The sequence below is a fragment of the Paralichthys olivaceus genome, chromosome 10 (genome assembly GCF_024713975.1).
Source record: "Paralichthys olivaceus isolate ysfri-2021 chromosome 10, ASM2471397v2, whole genome shotgun sequence".
NCBI lineage: Eukaryota > Metazoa > Chordata > Actinopteri > Pleuronectiformes > Paralichthyidae > Paralichthys > Paralichthys olivaceus.
The window spans coordinates 3,121,237-3,134,067 of record NC_091102.1 but is presented as its reverse complement, the minus strand read 5'-3'; the positions used below and the strand labels follow the sequence as shown (position 1 = coordinate 3,134,067).

The 12,831-nt window shown below is 42.1% G+C and overlaps 1 long non-coding RNA gene across 1 annotated transcript; it reads right to left on the bottom strand.

Moving 5' to 3' along the window:
• Nucleotides 1–4,168: 4,168 nt before the first annotated feature.
• On the bottom strand, nucleotides 4,169–10,543 carry LOC138411778 (uncharacterized). Its single transcript, XR_011244279.1, has 3 exons — nucleotides 10,409–10,543; nucleotides 7,410–7,559; nucleotides 4,169–4,463 (listed from the first exon to the last, which is right to left on the bottom strand). It is a non-coding gene; the product is annotated as an uncharacterized lncRNA (long non-coding RNA).
• Nucleotides 10,544–12,831: the final 2,288 nt, after the last annotated feature.

Below are 12,831 nucleotides of genomic sequence, written 5' to 3'. Positions count from 1 at the left end.
ACCACAGTTCACTTTCTGTTGTGGTTTTTGAGCAGAACCTGTCATGTTTGGTAAAAATCGTGGTTTGGGGTAAAAGGAGTGATCGGGCATGATAAATACATCAACACCCACTTGATGCTCATGGTTGGAAGGAAACAGGAAACAGGAAACTGTGGTCGACTGTGTCAAAATGCTCGTATTGTTTGTGATGACTGAAACTTCTGTGCTGTTGATATGAACCAAGATGAACGGTTTTTCTGCTGGTTCTGGATTTTAAAACTTATTCTGCATCCGAAGCCTTCATGATTTAACCCCTGTGAGTGAGAGAACTCCTCGTGTGAACGACTGAATGAATGAATTTCACTTGATTAACGTTTGGAGCTGATGAAAATATCTGAAAAACACATTCTGCAAATTATAGAGGCAGAATCTAAAGTTTGTTGTCATACATAGCTGAAATATTGTTTTTGCAATTTATCTTTGAACTAAACTTATAGATAAATAACTTTATTCTGTTGGAGGGAAACATCTGGTCTGATCCTAACTTTGGTTTAAAGGTTGTTTTTTTTTGTCATGTTTTTGTGTCACTCTACAAGAAACCACAGTTTTAGAGACGGATCTCACAGGAAAATAAACATTCACAGCATTTCATAGTTATTCTTGAAGATTTAACCTTGTGCTGCAGCATCCTTTGTGTTACTATGACGACATTAAACTCTGCGGTACAGAAACCTGAATCGTGACCTTTGTGTTAAAGTTGTTGCTTCGGATAAGAGGCCGACATGTTTTGTTGAAATAAAAAGTTGTGTGTCTGAAAGTGGTTTGAGTCTCAGGCTTTGAGCAAACCCTTCGTCCGTCTGAACATCTGAGGTATGACGACTTTATAGAGTCTGGAGTGTGTCTGACGTCTCGTGTGTGTATTCGCTCTGGACGGACGAGCAGAGAACGACTCTTGAGCCGTCACACTTTTAACTAAACACAGGAGGATTTATGCTCGTGCGGCTGGCGTGTGGAGTCAAACCTGTAACAACACTTCAGAGCTGCAGGGGAGCTGTGATCGGTCAACTGGGACGTCCTCACGTCTTTCATGTCTCTCGTTTGACGAATGAACTCGAACAGGCAGCAGCACAAGGACTCAGGGATGTGGGATTTCAAAAGGGCCGATGTAAAATAAATAAACGTATCATATATCACTGTGGATATAAATATATCGAGACAAAGTGACATAAGAAATTCTGTTTTACATACAATAAACAAACCTGTTTTTGGCTTTGTATACATTTTACCTCTATATATAGAATTTCATACAGACTGTGATTTTGAGGCGGAGTCTGCTCTGTCGTTAACTCCCACCGATACCCATGCCCCGCCCACCACAAATCAGTCTCAGCTGTCAATCATGACATTTCACCTTGTTTTTACATCATCGAATAACTTAAAAACGAACTTATGTGAGAAATGAAGTTTGATCGTCTTTGAGAGAAATGTATTCAACGTGCACTTTTACTTTTTAGTTTGGTCCATGTCCCATCTGCCAACATGGAGGAGGTTTATGATCTATTTATTTATGTTACATTGGCCCCGAGGATGTAATATGTTGTGTTTTGACCCATGCATACAAACTGAAAAACCATTTCCTCAAACCAAAGTCTCAGCGTCATTGTTCTTCTGTTCACACAGTGAAAGAAAGAATGTAAACAGGATTTGTCTGGAAACAAATCCTGACCTGATAAAGTGTGACACGTGTCTTTGTTTGCAGCGGAGCTACAACAACCAAAAAATCAGCCGCTGCTCCGAGTCAATCTCTGACTTCTGCAGACGTGGAGCTGAAAATGTACGTACAGTTACAACGCCTCGCTCTTCCACTTCACAGGAGGAGACGCTGAGTTTAAACCCACATCAGCTCCATCCTGTCCCAGAGTCCTTGATGGTGATGTCACATCCTGTCTGAAACAACTGCCATTGTGCTCGCCAGGAAGTGCACTTCCCACAGACGGCCCGTTATTCCCTCCGAGGGTCAGTCAGTGCGCTCTGACTCTGCTTCAACAGGAAGAGTCATCAGATGAATCCACAGCGACGTTAAGATACAGTTTGTTCACAGCAGCACGGGTCAGAGGAGAAGAGGAGGAGGAGGAGGAGGAGGAGGAGGAGGAGGAGGAGGAGGAGGGAGTGCGTTTCTGACCATATTAGATGATACAGTGAGTGTAGAAACATGGTCCAACACAATGACTCAGCCCTCTTCCTCAGAAATGTTTGTTCGTCATTTTGTTGTATGAATTCCGTAAAGTCCGTTGAAATCCAGGAAGAGGTCGAGCAGGGGATTCACGTCAGGCGAGTGCGACAGACGTGAATATGAGAAAACGAATGTCTCCGAATAAGAACACACACACACACAGAAGACACAAACGATGACGTCCAGAGAGTTTGTGGTGATAAGAGCCGACACGTGATCTCTGCAGCTTCACCTGAACGATGAGGAGAATTTGTTGTTGTCGTCTTCTGTGCAGAAAACCTGCTGCTGCATCGTGCACGGCCAATTCTCTGCATCTTACTCGCAGGTCAAGTCTGTGTGAGATGTGGTTGAACTTCAGGGGCCTGTTGAGGGATGAGCTCTACTGGTGATGGTGCAGTTGCTCCTTCACTGATGTGTTTGTTGAATTGAGGGTTAACAGCCCCTGTATCTTTTTCTTTTTTTGGAGGGGGGGGGGGGGGGGGGGGGGGTGTTGGTGGTTGGTGGTTATCAGCAGTAGAAACAATGGAGGGAGTGTTGGAAACTGCTCGTTGTCCGAGAGCACAGACAAAACATCGGCCTGGAGATCGAGTCAAACGAAAAGTGTCGACAGCCTGGATAGAAGTGTTTCCTCTACATTTCATGAGCTCAGATAAGAGATTTAGAAAATGATACGACTGAACACACATCACGTTGTTGTGTTTCCTCAGTGATACATCGTCTGCTGGTTGTTAAATACTTTTTATACCGTCACTTTTCTAATGAGTGTTCTTCTCATTTCGTGTCATTTGTTCGTTGAGCTGATTCTGACTAAATGAACGAACACCCAGGACTGTGTTCAGCCGGTTAACCTGCAGCTTCATTAAGCTAACGAGCCTCAATTAATTACGTTAATGAGGTGCACATAAAGTCTCTCCTGCAGGGAAACTGATAACGACCAAGTCTGTTAACGAGCTGAAGGACGAGGGACAGTCTGATTGGTTCAAAAAGCCGTTAGAGCCAGTGTGTGTCTGCGGAGGAGGGGGGGACTACATCCTCCCTCCCTCATATCTCTCTGTGGTCCTGACCCGCTTATCTTTGACAAGTACACACACACACACACAAACACAAACACACACACCGACAATCTTTTCCTGTCTGGCAGGAGACCAGTGTGGGACAAGGTTGTGTATGTGTGTGTGTTGGATCCAGCTGTTGTCTTCATATCTGTGACCTCCTGTAGTAAATGTGTGTGTGTGTGTGTGTGTGTGTTGGGGAAGCTAACGGGTTCACACTAAAATCCTCTCTAATGGGGCTCCTGAGTTTCCCTGTGTGCACGTCAGGACGAACAAAGTCAGGGTTGTGTCGACCAAAGCACAATTCAAACCACTAATGATGAAAACATTAAGAACTAAGTGACATGTTCATTTTCCATCAGATTGTTGTGAAACACAGAAATCCCTATTTATGTGAAAGATTATTTTGATTGAGTTTTTTGGGTTTGGACAAATAGAAAACAGTTCACACGATCATATAAAAATTCCCTCACAGGGAGTTATTGACGCAATAAGTTCCCCAGGACCGTGCGTTCATCTGGTCCTCACCCTGAGCGTCCGTGACAGAGACTTTAGTTAATATGCAGTTAATATGTTCACTGTGTTAGCATGTTGTGCGGAGCGAGAGCACGTTGTTTAAAAACTGGAGACACAATTAAAAACGGATGTTTGTCGTTTTCCTTCTCTTCCTCTCAGACTTTCTTTTCTCGGCCTCAGATCCTCTTTTATTCATTCATTCCAAAAAAAAAACCTCATTTACGATGGAAAATGATGTCAGTGGTAAAACAGAGACTGCAGTGTGATGTCTTACTGTGGCTTTATCTGAGACACACACACACACACACACACACACACACACACACACACACTCTCATTAACAGCTGTGTTGTCTCACACTGGTTTCTAACTGTTGATGATTCATTACCAGACTCAGCTGGAGGTGCAGCTCGGCTTTTTCCTGACATGATGCTTTGTGGTAAAACTCCGATCGATTGTCCCCTCAGCCCGTCTGTCCTCAGAAGTCTGTCTCCATCTGATGCGAGCAGATGTATGTCATCATAGGGCCCAAACTCCTCAGTGGGACGTGACGTCATCGACGTGCTCCTGGACACCGCCGTTCCAGCTCAAGCTTCATCTTTGGAGATCTCCTCCTCCCCCTCACTTCTCTTCTTCTCTCAGATTAGAGAGGTCCACGCCCTCCTCACGCTGTGAAGGTCCAGCTGTGCAGAGGTGAGAAAGTGAGCGTGGTTTGAAATCGTAGAAACAAAACAGTTTCAGGATTGTTACAGGCCGACTTTTGATTTCCACTAGTTCAGAAATATCTCCAGAATTAGATGACTGTGATTTTCAGAGCAAATCAGTGTGTGTGTGTGTGTGTGCGTGTGTTTCTGTCATTTGACTCCAGGATTTTAAACACATGACTGTAGTTCACTGTAGAGCAACACGACTGTCACATGACACACACACACACACACACACACACACACACACACACACACACACACACACACACACACACACACACACACACACAACCAGAGCTTTAGGACTCCAGGTAGATGAAAGAGAAACACGTGGACGCTGAATTTCTAAAATTGAAAAATAAAAAAAACTGCAGCTGTGAGAGGTGATATCCTGTTTGGTTCTTTTATACAGTGGTGGAGTTTTCTGATTCTGTACTTTAGCAAAAATACCAAACGATTAATGTACAAATACTCTATCACAAGTAAAAGTACTGAAAACTACAAGTCTTGGTAGAAATAAATGAGTTTTGCAAATAAAAGGTTGGTAAATTAGCCCAGTGGTTTCCAACCGGGGGTTTGCGTCCCTCCGAAGGGTCACGAGATGAATCTCAGGAGTCATGAGGTGAATAATGTGAGAGGAAATAAGATTTCTTTTATTTTATTTTTTTACTAATTTTGCTTTTACACTTTTAAGAATTAAATAATTATTTGCTCCTTGATCAAAGCTCTGTGGGGTCTTCAGTTGAACTTCTGATAACTCATACGTAAATCAAACACATGAGGTAAAAAGTACAATAAATAACTTTGAAATAAATGGACTAGAAGTGCATAAACTGAAAACTCAAACTAAATACAGGAAGAAATAAACAGGACAGATATTTTCAGATGGAGCCGGTGGACTCAGACATGAAACGACACCAACATAACAGAGGTTGAGTATTTAAACACCCTGTACATTAAAACACGTGGGCCTGAAGAGTTTAGCCGTATGAGTCACTCCCTCCCCCGCGGCCTCTCCCAAGTGGGTAAGAAATAGTTCCCAAAGGTTTGAGCTGTTTCCCAAGAATCTAAGAATAATCGGAGTCATTCCATCTGTGAAATCACGTCGGGAAGATTTTTCTTATTTGTCAGTCACGTGTGTCCGCAGAGACGATAAGTAAATATAACTAACGTGGTCAAACTCTTTTAGGAATGAGGTCGTTCTTCATTAGAAAGTTTGAGGAACCGTGTCTGTGGTTGGAAAAACAAGTGTGTATGTCACTTATTGAGTCCAGTCAGAGACAGTTGGAGGTCACCACACTGGCCGCTGCTTCCTCTCAACTGGTTTTCATTATGAAATCTCGGTAACCATGACGATGGCACTGAACTTCCTCTTTGCTTTTTCGACAGTCAAGCTCTCTCTCTCTCGTGATCCGCCTTTAGGCAGTGGTTGCCCCCGGCGACAGATGTCAACTCGTCTCTCTGTTTCCGCTACTCCCCCCCACCCCCCACCCCCCAGCCGACACAGGAAGTTCAGCTCAGTCAAGGCCTCCTCGGTTTGAGGACGTCAAAATAAAAGTACTGGATGCTGACCTCCTGTCACAATAAGAGTTGAGTCCTTCACCTCTATTGGAGGGAAAAAAAACATCCTGGACACACACACACAGACACACACACACACACACACACACACACACAGAGGGACATTACTGAGGAAAGCCCCATCTAAGGTTTTTTCTCTCTAATGGAGATAAATGCAGTCGCCACCGCTTCTGTCCTCAGTTTGAATATTTGATGTTTCCATTCAGGAATAAGACACTCAGCTGGTGTTTCTATTGTTCCTTGAAGGAGACGAAGTGAAACGGCCATTGTTCTATTTGAGTTTGTGTAGCTTCTGTTTCCTGTTTTATTTTGAAAACATCTCAGACCTGAACGTTTAACGTGATGATTGTTGAATGTTCTCCTCACAACATCTCCACTGTTCATTCATGTCTCTGCTCCACAACAAGGACGTCTACTCAACCAGCTGACAGCTGCACTCAGAGTGTGTGTCCGTGTGTGTGTGTGTGTCTCTGTGTGTCTGTGTGTGTGTGTGTGATCTCCATGGCAACCAGTTTCCAAAATCCCCATCCTGTTGTTTATTTTCTTGTCTGAAATAAACAAACAAGACGTGAGGCAGAATGGCAGGAAGTGGACGTCCTGTGAGTTAGAGGGCAGCAGCGACGACCTCCACTCTGAGACCACAGTTACAGTGAAGTCACTTCCCACCAGCTGAGCGCCACCAGGTGGATAATCAAACAACTACAGCTGATTTTTTATCGAGCGGCTTTTAAGTCAGAGTGTGTGAGTGTGTGAGTCCTGCTGCAGCTGACGCTTCACCTGTTGTTCACGTCGTACTCACAAAATGTAATTACTGATAAAGTGATGCTTGTAATGTGTATCATGAATTTGATCGAGGTTCAGTTCACTGAAATTATATCACTATAATTAGCATTATTTTAGGAACATGATCTTTTAGTTGCCATACTGTGCATCACAAAAATCTAAACACAGAAAAAAGCACCACTAACCAAGGAAGAAATATGAAATTAATAAAAAAACTCATCTTATTATAGATTCATCCTAAATGTAAAGGAATGGGTTTAATTTATGAAACTGGATATTTTAATCTCATCATATAACATGTTTGTAAATTAAATCTTAATTTGTTAAGTTCCTACAACTATAAACTGAAGTGGTGTTGTAAAAAATGCAATATATTATTGTGAAATGTTTTGGATTAGAATAGTTCCAACGTGACATTGAATAAATAAACTAAAATAAAGTACTAGTCACTCAAAGTTGGACTCACGTATTGAAGTAAACGTTCTTCGTGACTTTCCACAAAAACAGACGGAACAGTTTCCTGGATTTGACATTTATGTAAATGAAGGTTTTACAAACCCTTGTCGAGACGACAGTAATGACGATTTTGTTGTTTTCATCGTGGTCGCCAGTAGCTATGTTGACATCAGGAAGAAGAACAGCTGGCATAACTGGAGGCATCGCCACGGCAACACGGACCCACGACGTCTCTGGAGCAAAACAGCTGTTCTGTCCAGGGGCGAGAGACCTAAAAAAAAAAAGACAGAGACAGGGAGAGAGAGAGATACGGCTGAATCTGAGGCCAAATTAAGAGCAAATCACACAAAGCTGTTAACTACCCAGAGGCCCTGAGACCAAGAGGGGCTCATCAAGCCCCAGGTGTCGTCCAATTTGATCAATCCCCAATTTACTACAAATCTGCACCAGTGAATATCGGCTGTGACACATCTGGCAGCTCTGGAGGTCGTGGATGGAAACAAGGCAGCAAGTAAAAGAGGCAAAATGCAGACGATGAGGAAAATGACTCAGATGATCGTAATGAGAGAATAACGCAAAAGTGTAAATATCAAGAAACAGACCAGAATAAACAGGTTAACCAGAATTGAGTTTGTGGGAAATTGGAACTTCATGCAAAAGATAGAAAGAAGAAGAAGAAAGAGAATTATTAAAAAGTGGGGTTTTTTTTAGAACAATAACATTTTTTCCCAGTTTCTTCACTGACGGCTGAGAAACGGATCAATACGAATGGAAAACTAGTTCCAGTAAATTGAGTCATGAGAGCTCAAAGATAAACACAGAGGTCAAGTGTGAAATATGAATCAGGAAAATGTGTGTGTGTGCGCAGTAAGTCTGTGTGTACATAAATACCGTCACTAATTAAAGTTTAAATTTATCCTTCCTGTTCGTAGTTCCCATGGTGACCGTGGGAGAGACCACATCTTATGGGAAACACAGTGAGGACGTTTGTTTGACTCTGCAGGACGGGACCCTTGTGGTTTTTGTGTGAACTATGTTTCTCTAAATCTGTAGAAACCCCTTAAAGCATCTTTAATCAAAATGTTTGAGATAATGATGGATAGAAATGATTGAAATGACAAAGTGGAAACTGTGTGACATTGTGAAGGTGGTGACTCGTTCTGAAAACATTGTGTTCACTTGGCTTCACAGAGGTTTACAGTGACTTTCAGTGTGTGTGTGTGTGTGTGTGTGTGTGTGTGTTGTTCCAGCTCTATTGTTCTGTTTTGTCCCAGTTATGACAAAACCAACTGTATTAATGATAAAGAGGCTAACACACACACACACACACACACACACACACACACACACACACACACACACACACACACACACACACACACACACACACACACACACACACACGCGGTGCAGTGTTTAGTTGCTGGACAGCAGAATGGAGCTCTGTTGTCACATCTGCAGCTCTGCACTTTCCTTCTTACGGAGGTCAAAGGTTATTCCACCACTGGGAGGTCAGAGGTCACCGGTCACCTCCTCCTCCTCCTCCTCCTCCTCCAAGTCCCTGACGTCTCAAAGCTGAAACTTTCTTAGAGTACCTGCACTTTACGTTCTGCTTTGTGAAGAAACCAGGAGCAGACGTCAGCGGATGACACTGAGCAGGATAAACAGTGTGTAACCATGACGACACATTGAATATACAGACGATGAAGATGGATTGGACTGTTTGAACTTTTTCTAACTGATCTTGTTCCTTCCCACCGTTAATCAACGAATTGTTTAAATCTTGTCACAGAAGTCGTCGTCCAGCAACAAGTTAAGTTTCAACCACGTGAGCTGCAAATACAATACTATCACCTGATAAGGTTTATAAATAATACAGTATGAAAACACAACAAAGGAAAAAAATAAACAACTAAAAAGAATAGAAGAAAAGATCAAGATAATCAGGACAAAGATAACGATATATTACTAAAGTATTTAGTAATCATTTAATAAGATACAAATAAAGATAAGTACTAGTTAAGATTATAAAAAAGATGAAAATAAATAATAAAGTATTAAAAGAGATACGCAATAAGCCAGATAAACAATTTCGAAAAACTAAAATCCTAATGAACGCTAGTCCAACATCTGCTCTCTGGTTTTGGTCTCCACCAACTTCAGCGAGGGGAAACAGCGTCTTTAGATCAACACAAAATATTAAGGACTTTATCCATTCAACAGCTTTTGTGTAACAATCAAACCAACAAACAACTGGACTTGTGTGAAACAAACTCTGTGGCACAAGAACTGGAATCAGGTGAATAAACAAGTATTGGCTGAAGTAAATGAATTGGAGCGTTTTTATTAGACTGAGATCTGTGTCGGAAACAAACGTACAGAAGTGTGTGTGTGTGTGTGTGTGTGAACAATGAAAATAATACAGAATACAAAGTGTACTGTATGTGTGTATGCATGTTATACCAATGGGACTATATAAAACAATGCAGCTTCTTAATAACTGAGCCACATATTTATCACCTGCAGTGTCAGCAGTGTGTGCGTGTGTGTGTGTGTGTGTGTGTATGCGTGTGTGTGTGTGTGGTGTGTGTGTGTGTTTGTCCTCTCATTAATCACAGCAGTGTTGCAGTTGCAGCTCTGGCGGGACGCTCTGATCTCAGGAGGGAAACCATCTGTTGCTCAACACTTTTTCTTCTTCTGTGGTATCTATGAACCAAATGAAGGCTCTGAGCGAGAAAGGGTTTATAAAATTTGTTTTTGGGGGGGGGGGGTCTTGGAGGTTATAATGAAAGTAGACCTGGTGGATGTGTGTGGAGGTTGAGGCCTCCTTCCGCAGGCCGAGGAGGAGCTCTCTCTGCCCGGGCTGGCTCACGACCCTCCTCTGGTCGTCTCGGCATATGTTGACGATGTCACTGTTTTTAATCCGTGATCGACATGATGTCGAGCAATGACTGAATTACGACCACTGGCAAATCAGTTCACAATTTTATTTCCTAGGTAGCACTGCCCCTCAGTGGTCTAGATAGAAACTACAGGCTCCAGTGTTTGTTTTACCTTTGACACAATTCTTCCCACACAAGTAATGGACACTGTGACATTACCTGTATGGGCCTGCTGTCTCTCTGTTCCAGTCATACTTCTCCATTCTGCAGGGTGTCCAACCCCCAGAGCCGAGGGGAGAGATGACGACATCAGACTCAGACATTTTGGACGACCAGCTGGTGAAAGGGGACATTGTCGTTGACATGCAAATTAGAAATATGTAGGAAAGGCACTTAGAAGATTCATCTAAAGGACGTCAACATATTTTAATTCCCCTAATTTGTAAATTATTTTGTCAATATAAAAAAAGTTTTTTATATTGATCATCTGTGTCGGACATTTGATGTTTCCAGTTGGTCAAAAGATTATGAATATCATATTATATTATATATTTATTTATTAAGATGAGCATGAAAAACCTTGCAGATTAAAGGAATGAGGCAGAAATCAAGGGCAGGAAACCAAAACCATGGAAAACTCTTTTCTTGCTGTAACAACAGAAGCAGATGTATGTGAATATCTTCTGTTTCAACCTTAATTATGATTTTTTAAATCAATCTATTTTATATTTAATACGTGTAAAAGCCACTTGTGCAAACTTTATCCTTTGGAGACACAAATAAATGAAAAAGCAACACATATAGTAGTTGGAAATTAATTTTGCGAGCTTAGACACAAAAATGTTGTTGCAGTAATATTCCCAAATGCAATACTGCCTTTGACCATTAGCTGGAGCTAGAGGATGTATTATCATGCACAGTGAGAAACAAGTGAGCTGCATTCACCTTTGGACTGAATCTGTTTATCATTCGTTCTTTTCATATTCAATTAGAAAAGCAAAATCGAAAAACAAGTCACTTATTCATTTATGAATCTGATACCAAAGAAAACTACTGAGATCATAACCAGCACTCATAGTGATTCCTGGGAAGATTCTTCGTTGCGTCATGACCCGTGGAAATCGGTTCAGAGGTTTTGCGTAAAACCTTCTAAATAAACAAACGATGAAAACAAAACCTTCTTGTCTGACGTAATATATGGAACGAATATCCGTGGACAGAAAGCAAATGATTCAATTATGTGATTTACTTAATGCAATAATTGTTCATGTTTGGCTGCAGTTGAATCCTTCCTTCATTATTTAGTGATTTAGTGGAGCACATTCCTCCACCAGGGTCCAACAGTTCCATTATGAAACCACATTTAAATTCACTAGATCTGAATTTTTATTTGGCTCGGCACCAAATCACGCTCATAAATATCAGTTTTTCAATCAAGATCCATGATTTTGTTCCCGGACAAATCAGTGACAGTGTTGTAAAAACACTGTAATCCTGCGGACTGACAAACTAACACACCTCATGTACACTGTTCGTGGTGAATACTTTCAAAGCCAACAGAGGGCGCTCTCCCCCAGAAGGTTCTGTCCACTATTGTCCAGGTAACTACAACTAATGTGAACACTTGACTGCAACTTAATTCACTTCAGTTTAGATCGACCTGCTGTGTGATTGCTTCACTCATATCAGATATCCAAGTGTGTGCATGCATGTGTGTGTGTAAGTGGTGGGTGAACTGTTTGTGACGCACTAGGCTTCATCTTCAACTGAGTTTTATGAGGGGGGGGGCCTCAGGGGAGCTGGCCTCGGCCCCCGGCTGCCCTGCTCCACTCTAATGGCTTCCTTATGGCCTCCAATTCCTGACATACACACTACTGTGCTGAGCTGCTCCGAAAATCAAAAAAACCCTCATTTCCTGGTTCTAAACATACACACAGTTTGAGTGTGCACATGTGTGAGCACACATGTCCGTCCTGCATGTGGATGTGTCTTCTGACAGGCTGCGGCGTCTTGTGTGTGAGTTATGGAAAGCTGCACACGTAATTGTGTCTCTGACTTTGTTTTTTGCAGACCCACAACTATGTGAGCGCATGTGTGAGTGTAGGTAGAACATGCATTGCGTTATGCGTGTGCATGTGCTTGATGGGTTCCCTGATTTTCCTGGAAGGCCAATTGACCTGCGAGTGAACTCATGTTGTCTGGACCTTTTCATTTTTAGACAGACGCAACACGATCCATCACGGAGGTATTTTTAGAATTGCTCCTCTTGCCTAATACGCAGCAGCTGTAAAGCGTTCTGCTCGGAGAAAAAGCTAACGAGCATTGTTCTTGTCTTACGCTCGGCTGTCACAGGCCAGAGTCTGATGGGGTGAGAGAGATTCTGCTGCAAAACAACCGCTAACCACCGAGCAATTTTAAGAAACTCTAAACTCTATTTTAAATTTGTGAGGAATCTGTGGTCGTGCACCAAAGAGGAAAAAAAAACACTGAAATACCAGCGTTGCATAAGTGTAAGTCGATGTTCCACTAGTTAGTAAACAAGGACGAGAGAAGAGGCAGGAGATATTGATTCTCTATCAATTCCACTGAGACCCTTTGATTTGAAAAAAATCTTGAAGATGAAGACGATGAATGGACAGTTC